The 18,224-nt window shown below is 40.9% G+C and overlaps 4 non-coding genes across 4 annotated transcripts; 2 read left to right on the top strand and 2 right to left on the bottom strand.

Moving 5' to 3' along the window:
* The first annotated feature begins 9,259 nt into the window (after positions 1-9,259).
* TRNAL-CAA (transfer RNA leucine (anticodon CAA)) lies at positions 9,260-9,365 on the top strand. The gene is made up of 2 exons: positions 9,260-9,297; positions 9,320-9,365. It is a non-coding gene; the product is annotated as a tRNA-Leu (tRNA).
* Positions 9,366-9,804: 439 nt separating this feature from the next.
* Positions 9,805-9,876, bottom strand: TRNAQ-CUG (transfer RNA glutamine (anticodon CUG)). Its single transcript has one exon. It is a non-coding gene; the product is annotated as a tRNA-Gln (tRNA).
* A 1,604-nt stretch (positions 9,877-11,480) lies between these two features.
* TRNAM-CAU (transfer RNA methionine (anticodon CAU)) lies at positions 11,481-11,553 on the top strand. Its single transcript has one exon. It is a non-coding gene; the product is annotated as a tRNA-Met (tRNA).
* Positions 11,554-16,301: 4,748 nt separating this feature from the next.
* TRNAM-CAU (transfer RNA methionine (anticodon CAU)) lies at positions 16,302-16,374 on the bottom strand. The gene has a single exon. It is a non-coding gene; the product is annotated as a tRNA-Met (tRNA).
* Between the last annotated feature and the right edge of the window lie 1,850 nt (positions 16,375-18,224).

Below are 18,224 nucleotides of genomic sequence, written 5' to 3'. Positions count from 1 at the left end.
ATAAAAATCATCTATGCAAGATGAAAATTGGCCTTCTGCCCTCCAGTTTGGGACTTCTGGTACAGCTATTTATTTTAATAAGTGTCTATCAATCTTAACACAACATGAAAGGGAGTATTGGTGACTGTTTTATAGCCAGTCTCCACTCTTTACTTCAAGTTTTGTTCCAGGTAGCAATATGTCCGGCTGAAAGATACTTCCCAGGCCCCTTTGCTGCCAGTATTGTAGTAAATTCAAAAAGGCAATGCTACAATATGAAACCTTGTTTGGCTGGTTATGGATATTCCTAGGAACACCCTTACCTCACCCAGAGCTTCTTTCACATTTTAACAGTCTTGAGATTGTGGGTAGCCAATGATAGCTACGTGGTAGTTTTTGGATGGGAATTTTGAGAAAACTTCTTAAAGAAAGTCTACTCAGCTGAGAAGTATGCCCTTTTTAAACTTACCCTTTCCAAGTTCTTCCAGCCTAGAATGTGCACATGATGGCAGGAGTTCAGGCAGCTGTCCTGGACCATGAGGCAATCTTGAAAATGGAAGGCAGCACTAACATGATGTAGTGAAAGGTAAAGAAGCCTGGGTCCTTACTCACTACAGAGTGACTGCATCCAAATTTCATCTATGTGAGTGAGACTAAAGCCACTGTCTTGTTTAAGCCACTTATTTGGATTGTCTGTATATGCAACAGAAACTAAACCTATCTGATAAAATACAATTTTTATTAATAAAACGTTTTATTTTAAAATGAATTCCTACCTACCCCCTCTACACAACCTATCTGCCCTAAGAATACCAGTGATTTCTAAGAGTATGGGCTAAATTCAGAGGACACTATTCAGTCTGCATCTTATTGTTTCTGAGGCATTTGATACTGTTGACCCCTCTCTCCTTGGATTGGTTTTACTTCCTGGCACCAAACTGAGTAGGACCTAATGAGGCCCAAGGTATTTCTGCTTACTCTTACCATCTTTTCTCTTACCTGCCTTTACCACATGTTACTAAAGTTAATCTGGGAAAACAAAAAGAATGGTCAGGAAAAACACAAAGCTACAATAATTAAAGTAACAATAAGCTAGTAGAGCAAAGGGACAGAATAGTAACTAAGAAGGCCTAAATGTGAATAAGAATTTAGTAAAAGATGAAGGAGAAATTGCAGGTTGGTGTTACACACTCAGTAAATGATCTGAACAATTGGCTAGCTGGGGGAAAAGATAAAAAGATCTCATCTTCTTATACCAAAATATATTCTAGGTCAATGTAAGATTTGAATTAAAAACAATGAATCCATAAAAGCTCTTTAAAAAGAAAACTGATTGATTAAAAATAACAAATCTTGGGCCGGCCGGGTGGCTCAGGCAGTTGGAGCTCCTTGCTCCTGACTCCGAAGGCTGCCCGTTGAATTCTCACATGGGCCAGTGGGCTCTCAACCACAAGGTTGCCGGTTCGATTCCTCGAATCGTGCAAGGGATGGTGGGCAGCGCCCCCTGCAACTAGCAACAGCGACTGGACCTGGAGCTGGGCTGTGCCCTCCACAACTAAGACTGAAGGGACAGCAACTTGAAGCTGAACTAATATTAAAAGGACAACAACTTGACTTGGAAAAAAAAAAAAAAGTCCTGGAAGTACACACTGTTCCCCAATAAAGTCCTGTTCTCCTTCCCCAATAAAATCTTTAAAAAATAAATAAATAAATAATAATAATAATAATAAGTCTTGTCTGGAAGTTCTTTCCAAACATGATCCCAAACCCAGAAGCTACAAATGGATACATTTGATTATGTACAAGTAAAAATCAAATGACTTCTATACAAAAAAAAGTAGCTCTAAACAGTCAAGTAATAAAGGAAAATTGGGAAAAGTTATTTTTAGCAAATAAGACAGGATGAATTTCCTTGAGAGACAAAATACTTTCAACAAAGCTAAGTAAAAAGCAGGCATGAGGAAGCACAAAGGATATGAACAGATGGTACAGGGAAAAAGAACAAGTGGTTAATAAATGTGAAAAGTGGTCCAACTCACTATTAATGAGATAAAATTATGTGGTGTTGCTTTTTAATTAATGAGATTAGTAAAGATCAAAAAGCTCAATAATAGTATTGGTGAGAATGTGAGGAAATGGGCATTCCAGTCCACTATGGGGATGTTAATTGGGAGAACATTATTGAGAGTAATTTGGCTCATGTTTTTAAATGCACAAACTTTTTGAACCATTTGCTCTACTTCTCTCCCATCTGCACAAAAGTGCTTGATTATATAAGGATGTCATTACAGCATTGTTTGAATTTGTGAAATACTGAAACCAACATAAATATGCTTTAGTAGGGGACAAGTTAAGGAAACTACTATGCAGGGTGCTTTTAATAATTATACAAGGACAGCAGGTAGAAATAGGAAATGTTCCAGATAAATTGGGAAAAATCACTCTTTCTTTGAAGACCCCACTCAAAAGGCTCTTCTACTGCACAGCTTCCACGTAAGTATCATTGGCTACTGCAAAAGACATTGGGGAGTGTAGTCTTCCGCTGAGCACGTTGCTAACCAAGATAAAAATCAGGGTTTGTAAGCAAGGAAGGAAGAAGGCGAGAATGACTACTGATAAGTCATTAGCAGTTTGTGTCACAGGCCCTGAATTAGCCCTACTTGTGACCTGAATTTCACAGAGTTTTCTGAAACAACTCCTCTTGGCTTTCATACTTCTCTCCAAAGGCACTCAAAATAGTATGTGAAGCCTGGCTAGGGCCAAACCCTCTTCGGTCCTCATCTTTTCCTAACATCTTCCCTCAGCCAAAAATCAAGTCTCCAAAAAACAGACCTGAGAAGTGGGTACCCCACCCTGAGCCCTCCATTAGCATAAACTGTCAGGTGTGCTGAGGGACCCACCAGGAATAGCAGACATTTCTATAACTGGTGAGATCCCAAGTTTTTAGAGGTTTCCTTCCAAGAAACAAAGGCCAGAACTCTTTAGTTGAAGCTAATTCCTTGCTGTACAAATACCATGAATACAAGATGAGAAAACCTTCACAAACATATTAGAAATCTCTCAGACTTAGTCTAGGTAAAAAGCCTACTCTTTGGTCATTAATTTTATCCCAACTTGAAAGAGCATTTCAGGGTAGCTTGTAAAAGGACACAAAGGGAAAGACGACAGTGCCTTCCTTTTCAGCTTCTTGCCTTTGCTCTCTAATTGGTAATGGAGGTGATGGATGGCTGGGGAGGGGGTGCAGAAAGCAACGTGGAGGGGACCACTAGGTCCACAGCGAAAGAAACTTGGAGAGAAGTGATCAAAGGACTCCCACGAACCTGGAGGCTTTTCTGCTTTGGGGTGAGAAGTTAGTGGACTTTTTGTATCTTTTGAAGTTTGTATCATGTGCATGCCTTACTTATGCAAAAACAAATGAATTTTCAAGTATTTAAATAAATTTTCAAGTATTTAAAGCACTCCTGTGCAGGGAAATGGATGTTCTAGTTTAAATTTCAAACTTTAAAAATAGTTTTGCTTGAGTAAAGGAATTAGTTTTGCTTGAGAAATTAGCTTTTTAATTTTGAGAAATATTGATCCACTTACAAATAAGCTCTGAATTTTTTTCTAATAGTAAAAGAAGCATGAGGCATCTCATTTTGACATAGTGGTCTGTCCATCCTAAATCCTCTGAAATTTTCCATTATAAGACAGCATTTATCTTGCTGTTTTCAAATGTATTGACTATTTAAATCTAGATTTTGGTCTAGTTGAGACTGCATGAGAAAAACAAGGAGAACCAAAGTAAAAAAGAAAACAGCAAAGAAAAAAATAATGAAACATGTATTTAAAAATTATGGTACATACTACACTGTTTTGTCATTAAAAAGAATATATGTAATGATGTGAAAAGACATCCCACTTATGTTAAAAACAGATTGCAACACATTATATAGAATTAATTAATCCTTGTAAAGTAATATACTAATGTACATACTCTAAAAAATATCTGGAGGAAATCAACCAAATGAATAAAATGTGTTGCAAGGGCTGGGAGGAGGAGATAGAGTACGAGTGACTTTTACTTTTACTTTCTAGGTTATATATTTCTGCAACATAAATTTTATTTTTACTACAAGTGTGTGTTATTCTATAAACAAAATAAGCACAGATAATTTAAAAGTTACGAAAGACAGGGGTAGTTAGAGTCAGGTAAGAGACTGCAAAGGGTTACAAACAAGAACTCAAGACATACGCTATCCTGAGACGTTTTGTTTTTTCAAAATTGAAAGTGCTTATGTTTTATTTATTGTATGGTTATACTCCTTCAAACACCTCAAATCCTTTGTGGATTTCGGTAAAAGCAATAATAAATAATCTATTGGTAGGATATTGGTAAACCACGAGAGAATCTGACTTGCAATAAGTTTAGCAGTGGATATGTGGAAGAAAATTTAGACAGGAAATACTGATAAATTTGGCCAAATAAATTCATGAGAAAAAGCAATAGTGATAAAATTGGCTATGGAAGACAGACTCTGAGTCCTGAATCCTTGTAAGAGGAAGGGCCATTGAAGCTTTGTGAGCATAGCAGTAACCTATTGATAGTCTGGGTCATAGTAAAGGCAATATAAGTCAGGAGGATTGATTTGGAGGTTATTGCAATAGTGGTACAAGCAAGAGGACATTGGTGTGTGTGGAAAGCGCTAATAGAAACAGAAGAATAGGCAGATAGGCAGGACAAAAATCAAGATAGTCAGTGCCATTCTCCTGAGCTATTTCTAAGTAGAATGAAGCTGAAACAGACAAGGAGAGAAACATCTTAAAGTAGGGAAATCTAGATTTTGGCATGCAATAATGAAGTGAGGTAGAAAAGGAGAAAGAGGAAGAGATAGAGGGAGATGGGGAGAGAGGGAGGAGAGAAGAACATCTGATAAAGGAAAGTGATTTGCCTGCACTTTGGGAAAGAGAAGTTCTTTTGTACAGGTGTGGCTTTGTAATTTTCTGACCATCACCCAGCAAGCCCACCAAAACAGAACCCAGATGGCAGCCTCTCAGAATGCACTGCTATGGATCCAGAGGACTGAACATAAGTAGGAGGAAAAAAAATCAGCATACTTAAGAATAATTGATTTGCACCAATCATTTTCTCATTCTGGAGAAGGAGATATGAGCTCTTTATATAATAGATACCTATTTAGAAGCTATTATATATTGGGTTCTGTCAGTTAAGGCACAAAATCCTTCTAGATTCTGGCTGGAGAAATTGTTAAGTGAATTGTCTCAGGTCACATAGTCAGTGAATGACTGCCAGGACTGGGATCTGGGTAGACTGGCTCCAGGGTCAAAACTAACCAGTACACACATGGCCTCTCTTGATCTAACCCAGGTTTCTGTCAAACACTTTTTTTTACTCAGGTAATACTGTCATTGAAAAATGTGATTATCTTTAGTCATTTAAATATTTCTTTTTGAATTGGTAAGTTGCTTTCCAACATTTAACTGTATTCAGTTTCCTGAGGATCAAATCTTTGGAGACAGTGGAGGAAAAGCTAATCTGACCCCTCCTTTCAAACAGCAAGGGACCCCTAGAAAAGATTCCTGCCCTTATGGAGCTCACTGGAGGCTGGGTGGGGGCAGGAATGGTCACTATCTCCAAGATAGTCACCATTAGTTTCTTCCCTCCTTGTATGCACATGACATTGCATCATGGAGAGGTGCAGTCTACTCCCTTGAATCTGGGCAGCCCTGTCACTGCTCTGACCAATAAAGAATGGCAGTGATTCTACACCAGTAATGGTCCTGGCCTGTGAGCGGGCTGACCTTCTCTGCCTTGGTCTCTTAGTCTGCTTGGGCTACCATAACAAAATACTAGATTGTGTGGCTTAAACAGCAGAAAATTTATTTTCTCAGTTTATTTTCTGGAGGCTGGAAGTCCAAGGTTCAGGTGTCAGCAGTATTGGTTTCTCCTGAGGCCTCTCTTCTTGGATTGCAGAGAGCCACCTTCTCTCTGTGTCCTCACATGGCCTTTCCTCTGTGCACATTCAACCGTGGTATCTCTTCCTCTTCTTATAAGGACACCAATCCTATTGGATTAGGGCCCCACACTTATGACCTCATTTAACCTTAATTATCTCCATAAAGGCCCTGTCTCCAAATGCAGTCACATTGTGGGTTAGAGCTTCAACATGAATTTTGAGGAGACACAATTCAGTCCACAACAGTGTTCCACCACCCTACCATGGGACTCTATAGAGGGGGAGGGGCTCAACTGAGCCCATCTTTACAGCCACTCCCTCACAAGCATCAGATATGTGAATGAGGAATAGCCCAACTGTCAGCCGGATGCATTCTGAGTGGCTGGTCAATGCCACACAGAGCAGAAGAATCACACCAATGACCCATAAGTTTGGGAGCGTTTGTCACCTAGTATGAAATAATTAGAATAAGGAGTGGCATTAAGTTATTAAACAAACAAATATATGGTTACTAATTGGTGTTAGTGCTATGAAGGAAGAGACAGGATCCTATGAAAAAGAGTAACAGAGTGGGAAGGAATGGCATCCTGAACCGCAAGGGAGAAATTATCGAAGGACTGGAGTATGTTGGACCTAAGGGAGATTACAATGCCTTTGTGAACTCAGGAACCATTTCTCTTCCCTTCCTCAGCTGAACTTCAACAAGTAGGTACCTCTGTTTTCCTTGCAGGCAACCCACTTCCTCCAGAATCAGCTTCTTATAAAACTTTCCCTGTCTTCCCAAGAGTACAACAATTTCTTTCTTCTTTTGATATCTTCAGAGCTTACAAATATATAGCATTGAATTGACATTGAGTAAGAAATTGTCTTATAATTTTAACATTTTCAAGGTAAAAAATGCATAAAGTGCACAGGTTTTCAGTGTAGAGCTTAATGAATTGTTAATAAAAATGAAGAACGTTTTCAGCATCCCAGAAAGCTCCCTCGTCCTTCTTCCCCATTAATACCCACCCCTCAGAGGTCACTCAGAAAAAAATCGCTATTCCAAATTTCTAGAAACATTGATTAATGTTGCCTGTTCTTGAACTTTATATAAATAGTCATGCAGTAAGCACCTCTTTGTGTCTGACATTTTTTTACTCATTATGTCTGTAAGAATCATTCCTACTTACAGCAGTCATTCAATTTTTTTTCTGCTGTGTAGTGTGATTCACTGTATATCACTATTTAATAATTTTGCCATTGTGGGTATTGAGTTACCTTCAGTTCTTGTCTGTTATGAATAAAGCTGCTCTGAACATTCTTCTCTATGTCCATAAATAGACAAGTGCACTCAGTTCTTAGAGTGGAAGTGATGGATCACAGGATAGTATATGTTTAATTTTTTAGATACTGCCAAACAGTTTTCCTAAGTAATTGCATTCTGTGTCTTTGCTTACTTTTCTAAACGTTTATTCCTAATTCAACACCAGCTTTTCGACACTCTTTTTATGGTCAAACACATGAGGCAAATACGTCAGTTCCATTTTCCTCCTTGGAAACATTCTTCTGTTAGTCTTCCTTCTGCTCCACTCTAGACTGACTGCTTTCTAAGCAGTAGGCATCCTGGAGCTCATTCATCTTCACCGTTTTTCCTGTATTAGGTGCCCTATTACTAGACTTCATGTCTTCCTTTTTCTTTTTAATTCACTGATGAAACAATTCCTCAGAAGCTTTCCAAGAAAGGGGTCATGGGAGGGAAATTTTTTGAGAGATTGTAGGACTAAAAATGTCCACTCACATTTGATTGGTAGTTTGGCTGGGTTCAGAAATCTAGTGTGAAAATAATTGACCTCTATGGAAATTATTTAGAAGGCATCGTTTCACTGTCTTCCAGCTTTCAGTGTTGCTGTGAAGAAAGATTCCATTCTGAATCCTAACCCTGTTTATACAAGCTTTTTGTTTTCTCTGTGGAAGCTTTTAGGATCTTCACTTTATCTCTAAGATTCTGATATTTCATGATGATATGCTTTGATGTGCGTCTCTTGTCACACATACAGGGTATTTGGTGGGCCTTTTTAAATCTGGAGATTTACGGTCTTCAGTTCTGGAAAATAATCTTGTGTTCTAGCTTCATCTGCTTTCCTTCATTTTCTCCTTTTCTCTTCCTGGAAGCCTTGGTAATTTGATGGTATACCTTTCACTATACACCCGTTTATTTTCTTATCGAGTCTCTCCTACTTTCCATGTCGATCCTACACTTTCTAGGAGATTTCTACTTTATTTTGAAATTCTTTCTAAAAAATGTCTGCCATCAAAATATTAATTTTAAGAACTACCCATTTGTTTCCTTTCACGAATGCAACATATTTTCTCACCTCACTGAGGATTTCTTTTTTTTAAATCCAGTTTCTTGCATTGTATTTGTTGCCGCTTAGTTCCTTTTCCCACCTCTTGTCTATATTAGCCCTTTTCTTTATTGTAGAAATATTTTCATAAACATCTGGTGATTCTTGGTTGTCGTTTATATTTAAATTAAGGAACTAAACTCCCGACGTGGAAGCTCTGTGGGGGTGGACCAAGCTTGTAGACTGAAGAGTCTTGCGGACCGCGTGGAGATCCGGCCATTTCTTTGGGAGACCTTCCAACGTCAGTGTCTACGGTTCTTTATCTCTGGGATAAAATTCCACTGATAGACCTTAAATCTCCTGCCGAATGCAGACAGAGCGGAGGTGAACTGGGAGTCTGGCGGGGCCAGGGACTGGGGACCTGGGCTCAGTGCCAACATCCCCTTCACGCCTCTCTGCTTTTCACTCTGGCGCTTCTTTCTTTTTCAACTCCGGAGCGGGCCAGGCCTGCTCCTCACACTAGCATCCACTCTTCACGGTCACGACCTCCAGACCCCATCCACCTGGCACCTCTCCCGCGGATACTAACTCGCCGGTTTTTTCCCTGCGTCTACACTGGATCGCTCACTCCTCTCCGCGGAGCTCCCACCAATTCGGCTGGTTTGCCGGCGTCTTCTCTGGAACAGAGCCCTCGCTAAGTGTGCTCTGGTCACGGATAATAGGGGTTCTCTCTGGTCCAGTCGGAAGTCGGTTGCGCGTTCTTAGAATTCTCTGCTCGGGTGCCCCGGGGCGTGCTGGTCGGGAGAGAAGGAAACGCCCAACTGGGGCCCACTGAGGCAGGCCACGCCGCGTGCAAAGTTCCCGACTCCAGTGAGAAAGGAGATTTACACGCCCATTTCTTGGAGAAATTCTAAACTGAAAAACATTAAGTGGCTTACAGTGAGAACACATTTGAAGCAACTGAGGGGGTCAGTGATTGAGCCACTGTCTCGTAGTGTCAGGATGGCCGAGTGGTCTAAGGCGCCAGACTCAAGCTGTGCTTCCCCTGCCGGAGGATTCTGGTCTCCGAATGGAGGCGTGGGTTCGAATCCCACTTCTGACACAAAGGTTTTGCCTCCGTTTTAACCTCGAATCACTTTCTCAGCTGTTTATTTTGTTTTCATTTTTCTCTCTACCTTTTCCTTTTCGATCCTAATGACTGACGGTCAGTGACGTCTGTCCCCTTCCTTGTCAGTTTTGGTTGCTACTTAATCACAGATCACGTTTTGCCCTGTATACTGATTTATTCAATTGAAGGCCCGTTTACTGAAAGCTCATTATCCCGGGGGTGTCCTGGGAGAAAAATTACACTGGTTAAAACAGAAGGACCCGTACACAGACTCGGTGATTTACAGGCTTGTCCCGAGCTTATTGACACAATGGACCGGAATCTCCTGTTTCATCTCGCTGCGAGAGCCCTTCAGAAATCTAAACGCTAGAATTGAAAGCAGCTTGGCTGATACTCTCGCGTGATGGTAAATAAGGTGAGAAAGGAAAACGGAAGGTTCCACCGAGATTTGAACTCGGATCGCTGGATTCAGAGTCCAGAGTGCTAACCATTACACCATGGAACCTCTTTTGGTAAGCTGTTTCCTACTATCGTCCTAATACTGCTTTACGCCTGCTTTTTTTTTTTTCTGAAGGAGACGTTGGTTTAAAAGAAAGTTCTGCCTCTTTTTCTTAATTAATTTAAAAGCATTTTTTTTTTTTTAAAAGATGGATCTCTGCATTTTTCAGCCTTAGGGCGAAGGAAAAGTCCAACACAAGGATGGGAACTGGGCAGGAGAAGGTTTTCACTGAGTGCTTTCACCGAGCCTCCTTCCACAGTTCTTTCCTTGGATGTCAGGGACAGGGCAGGATCCTGATTCGAGAATACTGTCACCGCTGGTGATTTTGATTTTGCCATTATTTCCAACCCAAGCAAGGGCAAGTTAGATTTTAATCTCACCGTTCAAAAGGGAGATCTTACCAAAATAAAAATATAACATCTTTCTACAGTTTCACTTATTCATTCTAGGACACTTGCAGAATCAACTTTTAAAAAATAAATGAATGTATTAAATGAAGGTCTGTTATATGTTGGGTACTTCTGAGTGGTGAAAATACAATGATGAAGTCAGTAAATGTCACATGCAGGTAGGTGCTCATTAACCTTTTGTTAACCGAAATAATGAATTGAAGGGCTATCAGGCGTTGGTGACCTTTTTGGAGAGGGTGCGCACGGGTGTTATCCCTAACCTTTTGGAAAACAGAAGTGGTAGGAGTTGACGAACCCGACCTGAAGCCTGTGAGAGCTGTCCACGTTGGACATAATAAAGGAATGTAGACTGCGCCAGAGAAACTGCCCTTAGCAGGCGTGCGCTTCAAACCCGAGACTCCGAGAATACCGGAGCCTTAAGCCAGCGCCTTAGACCGTTCGGCCACTCTACCGTCCGCTGGTCGCCCCCTGACTTGCACTTCTCCCGTCGCTCCTTCCCGGTCCTTTCTCTCTTCCGGTTCCAACGCTTCTCGGTGCCTCGCCCACCCACCACGCCTCCAGCGAATGGGGGAGGCCTCGCCCCCCGGGCATGCCGAGAACCCCCTGACCTGCCTGACACCCGCCGATTCGCTTTCTCGCGGCTGCCAGCTTGATTCTACAGACCGAGAGTTCCAGGGGACTTTGTGGATTCTAGATCCGCTTGGACCGCAGAAAGTAACCCTTCGGACTTCAGGATTGAGCAAGTCCGGGCGTTTGGTTTTAGCCCGGGAACTGCTAAGTAAGGAAAGAATCTTGAGGTCCCCTTGCCCCCACCTCCATCCATTTTAGGGGACCGAGCGCCTCAAGAGAACTTCACGAGGGAGCAAAAGAGTGCAGCCCCAGCTATTTGTCTTGGGTGCCGTTCAGAAGGCGGACTGTGCCCGCAGGCCCGGGGCATACCCGAACAGAACTTCCTCAAAGGCCGGGCTCAGTCGCGCTCCAAGCACTTGAAATCTCCGAAGAAAAGTCCGCGGGGGAAACAGGGTTGGGCTGGTAGTCGGCGCTCGTCTTGTTCTGCATGGCTTTGTCGTCTAAACTTTGGCTATTTTAGATGCAAAATAAATCAGTTCCATTTTATTTTGAAATACTATGGTTCAGAAGTTAAAACGATTCGCATATAATAATGTTGGTAGAGCATCAGGGAGCCGCAGTTAGCTAGTTGCCTCCTTAGCGCAGTAGGCAGCGCGTCAGTCTCATAATCTGAAGGTCCTGAGTTCGAACCTCAGAGGGGGCAGTGTTTGTTTTTTTTTTTTTTTCCTTTAACCTAAAAGATCCAGATAATGAAAGGAGTAAACACATCTTTGTTCTTCCTCTATGTTTTCGGTAGAAAGAGTACACTAAGATTAAAAAAAAAAAACAAAAAAACGAGGAAATTGCTTCGATGAGACTGAACGGGTAATTTTCTCTTTAGCCCAACCATGTAATGTTTCGTACAAAATAGTGATTTTCGTTAAGAATTAAATATTCCAAAATTCTTCCTTTTTAAAAATACCAATTATAGATAAAGCTAGGAGATTTTTTCAAATGCCTTTGAGATCTGCTTGGCAATTGTTTTTGTTACAAAAACATCAGCGTCAAGAAATTCACTGGTTGGGAGGGAGGAGGGGATGGAGGCTTGTACTGGGGATGTGGAATGTGTAGTACGATGTGCAATAATTTTCATTAATTACTGATTGTTTATCTTTTGCCATTATTCTGGAATTGCTTACCACCAGATCACTAGTGGCATCCTACATAAAAAAGAGAAAAAGTTTCCCCCTTGTCTCGTTGCATTGGACGTCTTTTCCTACTTCAGTGCTGTTGACTGGATCTCTTAAGTCATGCAAACCAGAAGATGAAGGAAGCAGCAAAAAGAGAAACAAGAAGTGAAGAAACAAGAAGTGATAGAGAGTCAAGATAACCACCTGACTCAAATAAAAATGAACAAGATTGATACTTAATAACCTGCTCTTAACATCTGTGTTTATCAAGTGGGAAGTAGTCAACAGTTATTTGTTGAGCACCTACTGTGTGCCACACACTGTTCAAAGCTGTGTCTCTCCCTATTAATCTGTTCCCTCTCGGCTTCAAATCCATCCTAAATAGACTCTTTAAGCAGCACTTTAGATTACAAGACCTTGTGCCAGAATCACATTATTTGCCTGTTAATCCCATTTAACTAAAAAAATAAAGCCAAAGTGAAGATACTACATCTGCTTTATAAAGGATGTGGTTGGCCATTTATAGAAGCGATCTACTCAAGAGTTGGTTGGTAAATGTGCGGCTGAGGAATCTTTTCTGGATATCCAAACCAAGAAATGTACCAAGGACGAAAATTAAATAGAACTAAAAATTCTCATCTAACCAATGGGATTGAAACCTTGTTTAGGAAAATAGAATGCTATGATTAGACTCCGTGTTTCCATCTCTGCCTGAGGCAATTACATAAGCCAACACAATTTTCAGTGAGCTTGGGTTGGCTTGGCACCAGACCACCATTGCTTGATATCACAGCCATTAATATTCTGTTACTTCTGTTGCTGTTATTACCGTTTCACAGAGCAACCATCTAATGTTATTTGCTTTCCAATGTAGAGTTTATTTTACATGAGAGACAATATGCTGATCAACCACCAATATGGCTATAATATGTTCACTCTGGCTTGGATGCCTCAGACATTTGGTTATTGTGAGTCAGTCCTGCAAGCCTGTATAATTCTGGGTGAACTTAGAAATACTTTCTGATTCTACATAGGAGACGAATAGATTTTTGAATGGTAATAGCTCCAATGAGGATCAAGTATTCCTAAGGGGCTGCCTGAACAGCCAGGCCACCTATGTTTTTGGCCTCTCCCAAATCCTTAACTGTGTCAGACGCAGACTACTGGAACCAGAGGCCGAGGGTCCAAAAGACACTGTTAAGATGTTCCCTATTGTATGTCTCTTTAAGTCTGCACCAGAATGACCTGTTGAAGGAGCTGTCCTAAAATACAGACTCTCCAGACGTCGAGACATTTTGCAGGAGCAGTCCAAATATTGCCCTCTCTTTTTCCAGCACAGACAGAACCAAAGAGGTATGGCCTGCAAAAAGAATGCCGATAGGTGTCTCCTGAGGGAATTACTGCAAAAATTCAAGTTTGAGCTGTTGATTGCCTAGAATAAGATAGTGATAAGGAACATGGAAGGAAAAGAATAACATTTAATATGCTAATTAATTCATTGATTTATCTGTTTTGTTTGTCAGATACTGTGCTAGGCACTGGAAATACAGGAGTGGATAAAACAGACCCAGAGATGACTCTCATGGAATTTACAATTTAAGGGGGTGGGTCGGAAATAGACAATAAAGGTGTTAATACGTTGCATACGGATCACGAGAATCTTCATTTTTTCTGAGCCCTGCGTTAAGGATGGATAACGAGAATTCTCGTTTTTACTGTTGACTCTTTTTACTTTGCATATTTTATTGAATTATTTGTGTTTCGTTAATATCTAACGGGCAAATGTCGTTAATGAATAAAGTCTGCATCATATGTACACTTTTTAGAATTCATATTATTTTTTTTCTAAAAAAATAGTGATTTTGAATTGGATACATTTTTTCACCCATGAGTCATTTCACGTGTTACATTCACAACAGTGGATGTACGAATAAACAGAGTTTTCCAGAACTGTAGTGATTTGTTTATAACATTTGGAAACTTAGTATCCCTTAGGTGATTTTGAATTATGTTATTTTTGGGAAAACACCGAATTATTTTATTTAAAGTGGGAAGAGAACAGAAAAAATATCACACACGATTGTGTAAAGTGTGCGCATCAAAAAAAGTGAGAAGTGAAACTCGGTACATATGCAATTTTTGCCGTGTCCCACTGCACAAAGGAAGCTGCTTTCTGCAGTATCACACCAGGAGGGATTACTAACATCATAGGTGAGTAAATCCTAAAAAATTCCATAGAAAAATAATAAATGACATAGAAGCATTTACGCTTTAAAGAGAAGAGTGCATTTTAAAGTAGTTTCTTTTAAAAACCTCCCGGAACAGAGGGGTATGAGGGATTTAAACCCCGCCGTACGCAACATGTTAAACAAATAAAAGGACAAGTCAACTTCATATAGAAATAAGTGCTATGAAGAAAATAAAACAAGTTGAGGTGATGTGATGGAAGACTGGGGAGTGAGAGATGGAAAGGTGTGTTAGTTTCCTAAGATGACCAATACAAATTACAACAAACTAGGTGGCTTAAAACAACAGAAATTAATTTCCTCACAGTTTTGGAGGCTAGAAGTCCAAAATCAAGGTATTGACAGGGCTCTGCTCCCTCTGAAACCTCTCAGGAAGAATTCTTCCTTGCCTATTCCCAGGTTCTGGTGGTTGCTAGCAATCCTTGGTACTCACTGGCTTGTGACAGCATAACTTCAGTCTCTGCCTCCATCTTCACGTGGCCTTCTCATAAGGACACCAGTCACTGGATTTAGGACTAACCCGAATCTAGTATGATCTCATCTTAATTTAACTAAGCCCATCTGCAAAGACTCTATTTCCAAATAAGGTCACATTCTGAGGTTCCTGGTGGACTCATGTTTTTGCAGAACAGTATTTAGCCAGTACAGATGGGAAACCAATTAGGACCAGATTAAGTATGGAGGCCCAGGCAAAGAGGTCGCATGTATATATGATGAGGAAACAACAAGACTTGCTGGGAAGATTGCATAAATCAGGTGTTCATGTATCTGTCCATTTTTTTTCAATAAATAAAGTTGCACCAATAGAAGGATACTGTCCCAAGAAGGAATAGAAATCAGAGGAACTTGGACAAAAGAGCTTGTCCATTGGAAAAAGATGACTATAACAAGTATATTACACATAAAGAACTAAAGAAAAATATCTATATTGTTAACCTAAATATAGGAAGGCCTTTCAAAGTAAGAGGTTACAAGTGTTTATTTGAGATAAACAAGAATAGCTATTTGGGAATCATTAATTCAGGCAGAAACCTAAACAATGTACTGATTAGGAGACAAAGGCCATGGGAACTTATGAGAAAAGGAAGGAGAGCAACATCAATAGAAGAAAGATATTTCTATTGCAGGTAACATAATAACAGTGACATTAATTCTAAACAATGTTTTAAATTTTCAGTCCAGTAGTCACGAGTCCAGGAGTCATAATAACTGCTTTCCTGATACCTTTGTAAGCAATTCTTTGGGGCACAAGGTTGTTCTAGGCGCAGGGCAAAGGTTATTTTTCCCTGTTTTAGCATTTCAAAGGTTTGAGGTATAAGACATGCAAAGCAGTTCCTTGGGGGTGGCAGCTCCCACTCCATTTTAAAGTGGCTCCTTTATTCATTCCTAAGGATATATGTACCCTGATGTTCATTGCAGCATTATTCACAGTGGCCAAGACATGGAAACAACCAAAGTGTCCTTTGATAGATGATTGGATAAAGAAAATGTGGTATATATACACAATGAATATTACTCTGCCATAAGAAAAGATGAAATAGAGCCATTTATAACAACATGGATAGATCCTCAGAGTATCATGCTAAGTGAAACAAGTCAGATGGAAAAGGACAAGAACCATGATTTCACTCATGTGTGGGATATAAAACAGCAACAAGCAAACTCATAGACACAGACAACAGAAGGGTGCTTATCAGAGGGGCAAGGGGAAAGGGGGAGAATGAAGAGGGTAAAGGGGGTCAAATTCATGGTGAGGGAGGGAGACTAGACTTGGGGTGGTGATTATCCAATGCAATATACAGATGATGTATTATAGAATTGTACATTTGAAATTTACGTAGTTATTAACTAGTGTCACCCAAAAAACAATTAAAAATACCAAAAAATATCTTTATGTTATTGTTTACAATATCTGTACATCTACTAATCAGGAGGAAGAAAGTTTAGCCTTAATCTTTTTGGCAACTTACAAACATCTATTCAGTCCAAAGACCAAGAAGTAGACTTTATGCTGAACGAGGAGCCAAAAGCCTTACTGCCCCCTCTGAGGTTCGAACTCAGGACCTTCAGATTATGAGACTGACGCGCTGCCTACTGCGCTAAGGAGGCAGGTGAGCAAATTCTCCCACCGTACATTTTTAATACTACATTTTGCTTTGCTTAAAGTTTCTATCGGTTATTTTCACCTTAAATTTTGAAAGTGAAATGCTGTCCTGCAACGTCTTAAAAGTACAACAACTTCTCAAACTTCATTCAGATGAAGAAAGTCGCTGTTGATCCTACTGCCTTCGCGACCTTTAATCTGAACTGATGACCACCTTTCAAATCAGAAGAAAAATCTGCTAACCTTCCTACCCCAAACCTGCACGTTTACTCACACCGGCCCCTTTTTGTCTCTATGTGAGAGGAAACCCGCCTCCTTCCTCTCTCACCTTGCCCACTTTCCTTCCATACGTGATCTCTCCCATCAGTATTTAAATGCACTCAAGTGTTCACTCTCTGAAGCAGTTCTCGTGGACTTGGCGCCCGGACCTGTAGCCGTCACCCTGTCTCCTTTGCTCCCTCTCAGATGGATTTCTCCTAAAGCCGTCTGTCCCCATTTAAAGAAAACACCTCCGCAAGTCCCATTACATTTTCAACAGACTGCAGTCTTCCCCGACCTCTAAGGGGGGTCCTGCACACAGCGACTCGTTGGTTTAAAGAACACAATGTTCTTGGTGCAGACTCTCGAGGATCGGCTCGCAGGGGAGAGCGGCAGTCACCGGAACAGGGACGCGGAAAGGCCGCTTCACCTACTGCCTCGGTTCGCCGGGAACGTCCGGGTGTCAGCACTGAAGTCCCACCTCCCGGGAACCCCCCCCTCCAGGTGTGAAAAGAGCTGTTTTTCGGAGGTCCGCGATGGGGGCGGGGGCCTGGGGAAAGCACGGAACACCCTGAGGGCGGCAGGGGGTATGACCCGCCCGCCCCGCGCGGGGCTGAAACCCGACCGGCGTTGCTGTCACAGGCCACGCCTTACCCGTCTTCTGTACTTTCAGTCGCTGTTGTGTCCCTGGCAGCTGACCATGACAACTATTATTTTCGGTTCCCAACAATGGGCCATCCAGTATTACATCACTCTGAGTGATGCAACTTGAATGTGCGAAGAATTTTGTAGTCGTGAGCGTTAACCGCTTTGCTCAGACTGTAGATTAACTATTGGGCTTTATATCGAAATAGCTCTGGTTTAATTTTTACCATTGCGAATATTAGGACCATGTTTTCTGAATTTAGTTAATGAAAATGAGAACAATTACCCCGTGAACGCCAGCTCCACCCAGGCATCACTGAAAAAGTATAAATGACTTTGTTATTTTAATGACAGATGGAAAGACACATATAACAGGATTAGGGAGATAAATAACCAAAACAGAGAGTCCTGCACAATACGTGGAAAAGGATTTGGAATTGGGCATGGAGGTGTGACAGTAGAGAGGGACACTGAATCTCACAAGTCCTAGATGAGACAGGCAAAAAGTTGTGAATCAAAGGTTTCGTCTCCGTAAATGACACCAATGCTCACACTAGAAAATAGTAGCCTACATAATACAAGAAAAGAGCACGCATGCTCTTTGTGATTGTTCTATTCCGTGATTTAGGGGGTACAGCCTGCTGGCAAACAAAAGGGGATATTTCTGGCACCAGGTACTGGCCCCTTGCAGTGTGGAGCTGATTCTGTCAGTTGACCTTGCTCTCTACAATACATCAACTTCAAGTGATGCGTCAAATGACTGCAACCAAAATGCTTCCCCCAGCTCTTCCTTACTTTAATTTGAAACATGGCATTGAAAATCCTCTTCTCAATTTGTATAAAGAGTTAATGAAACCGCCAGATACATAAAACAAACTATTGTGGATATTTTATTCAAATACAAACTGGACCTTGTTCTTCTGCATATTTGGCAGACAGTGCAAATGTAAAT

The sequence above is a fragment of the Rhinolophus sinicus genome, chromosome 2, assembly GCF_057876585.1.
Source record: "Rhinolophus sinicus isolate RSI-liver-muscle chromosome 2, RSI-T2T, whole genome shotgun sequence".
Classification (NCBI taxonomy): Eukaryota; Metazoa; Chordata; class Mammalia; order Chiroptera; family Rhinolophidae; genus Rhinolophus; species Rhinolophus sinicus.
The sequence above is the reverse complement of the archived record's forward strand: the minus strand, read 5'-3'. Positions and strand labels throughout refer to the sequence as shown.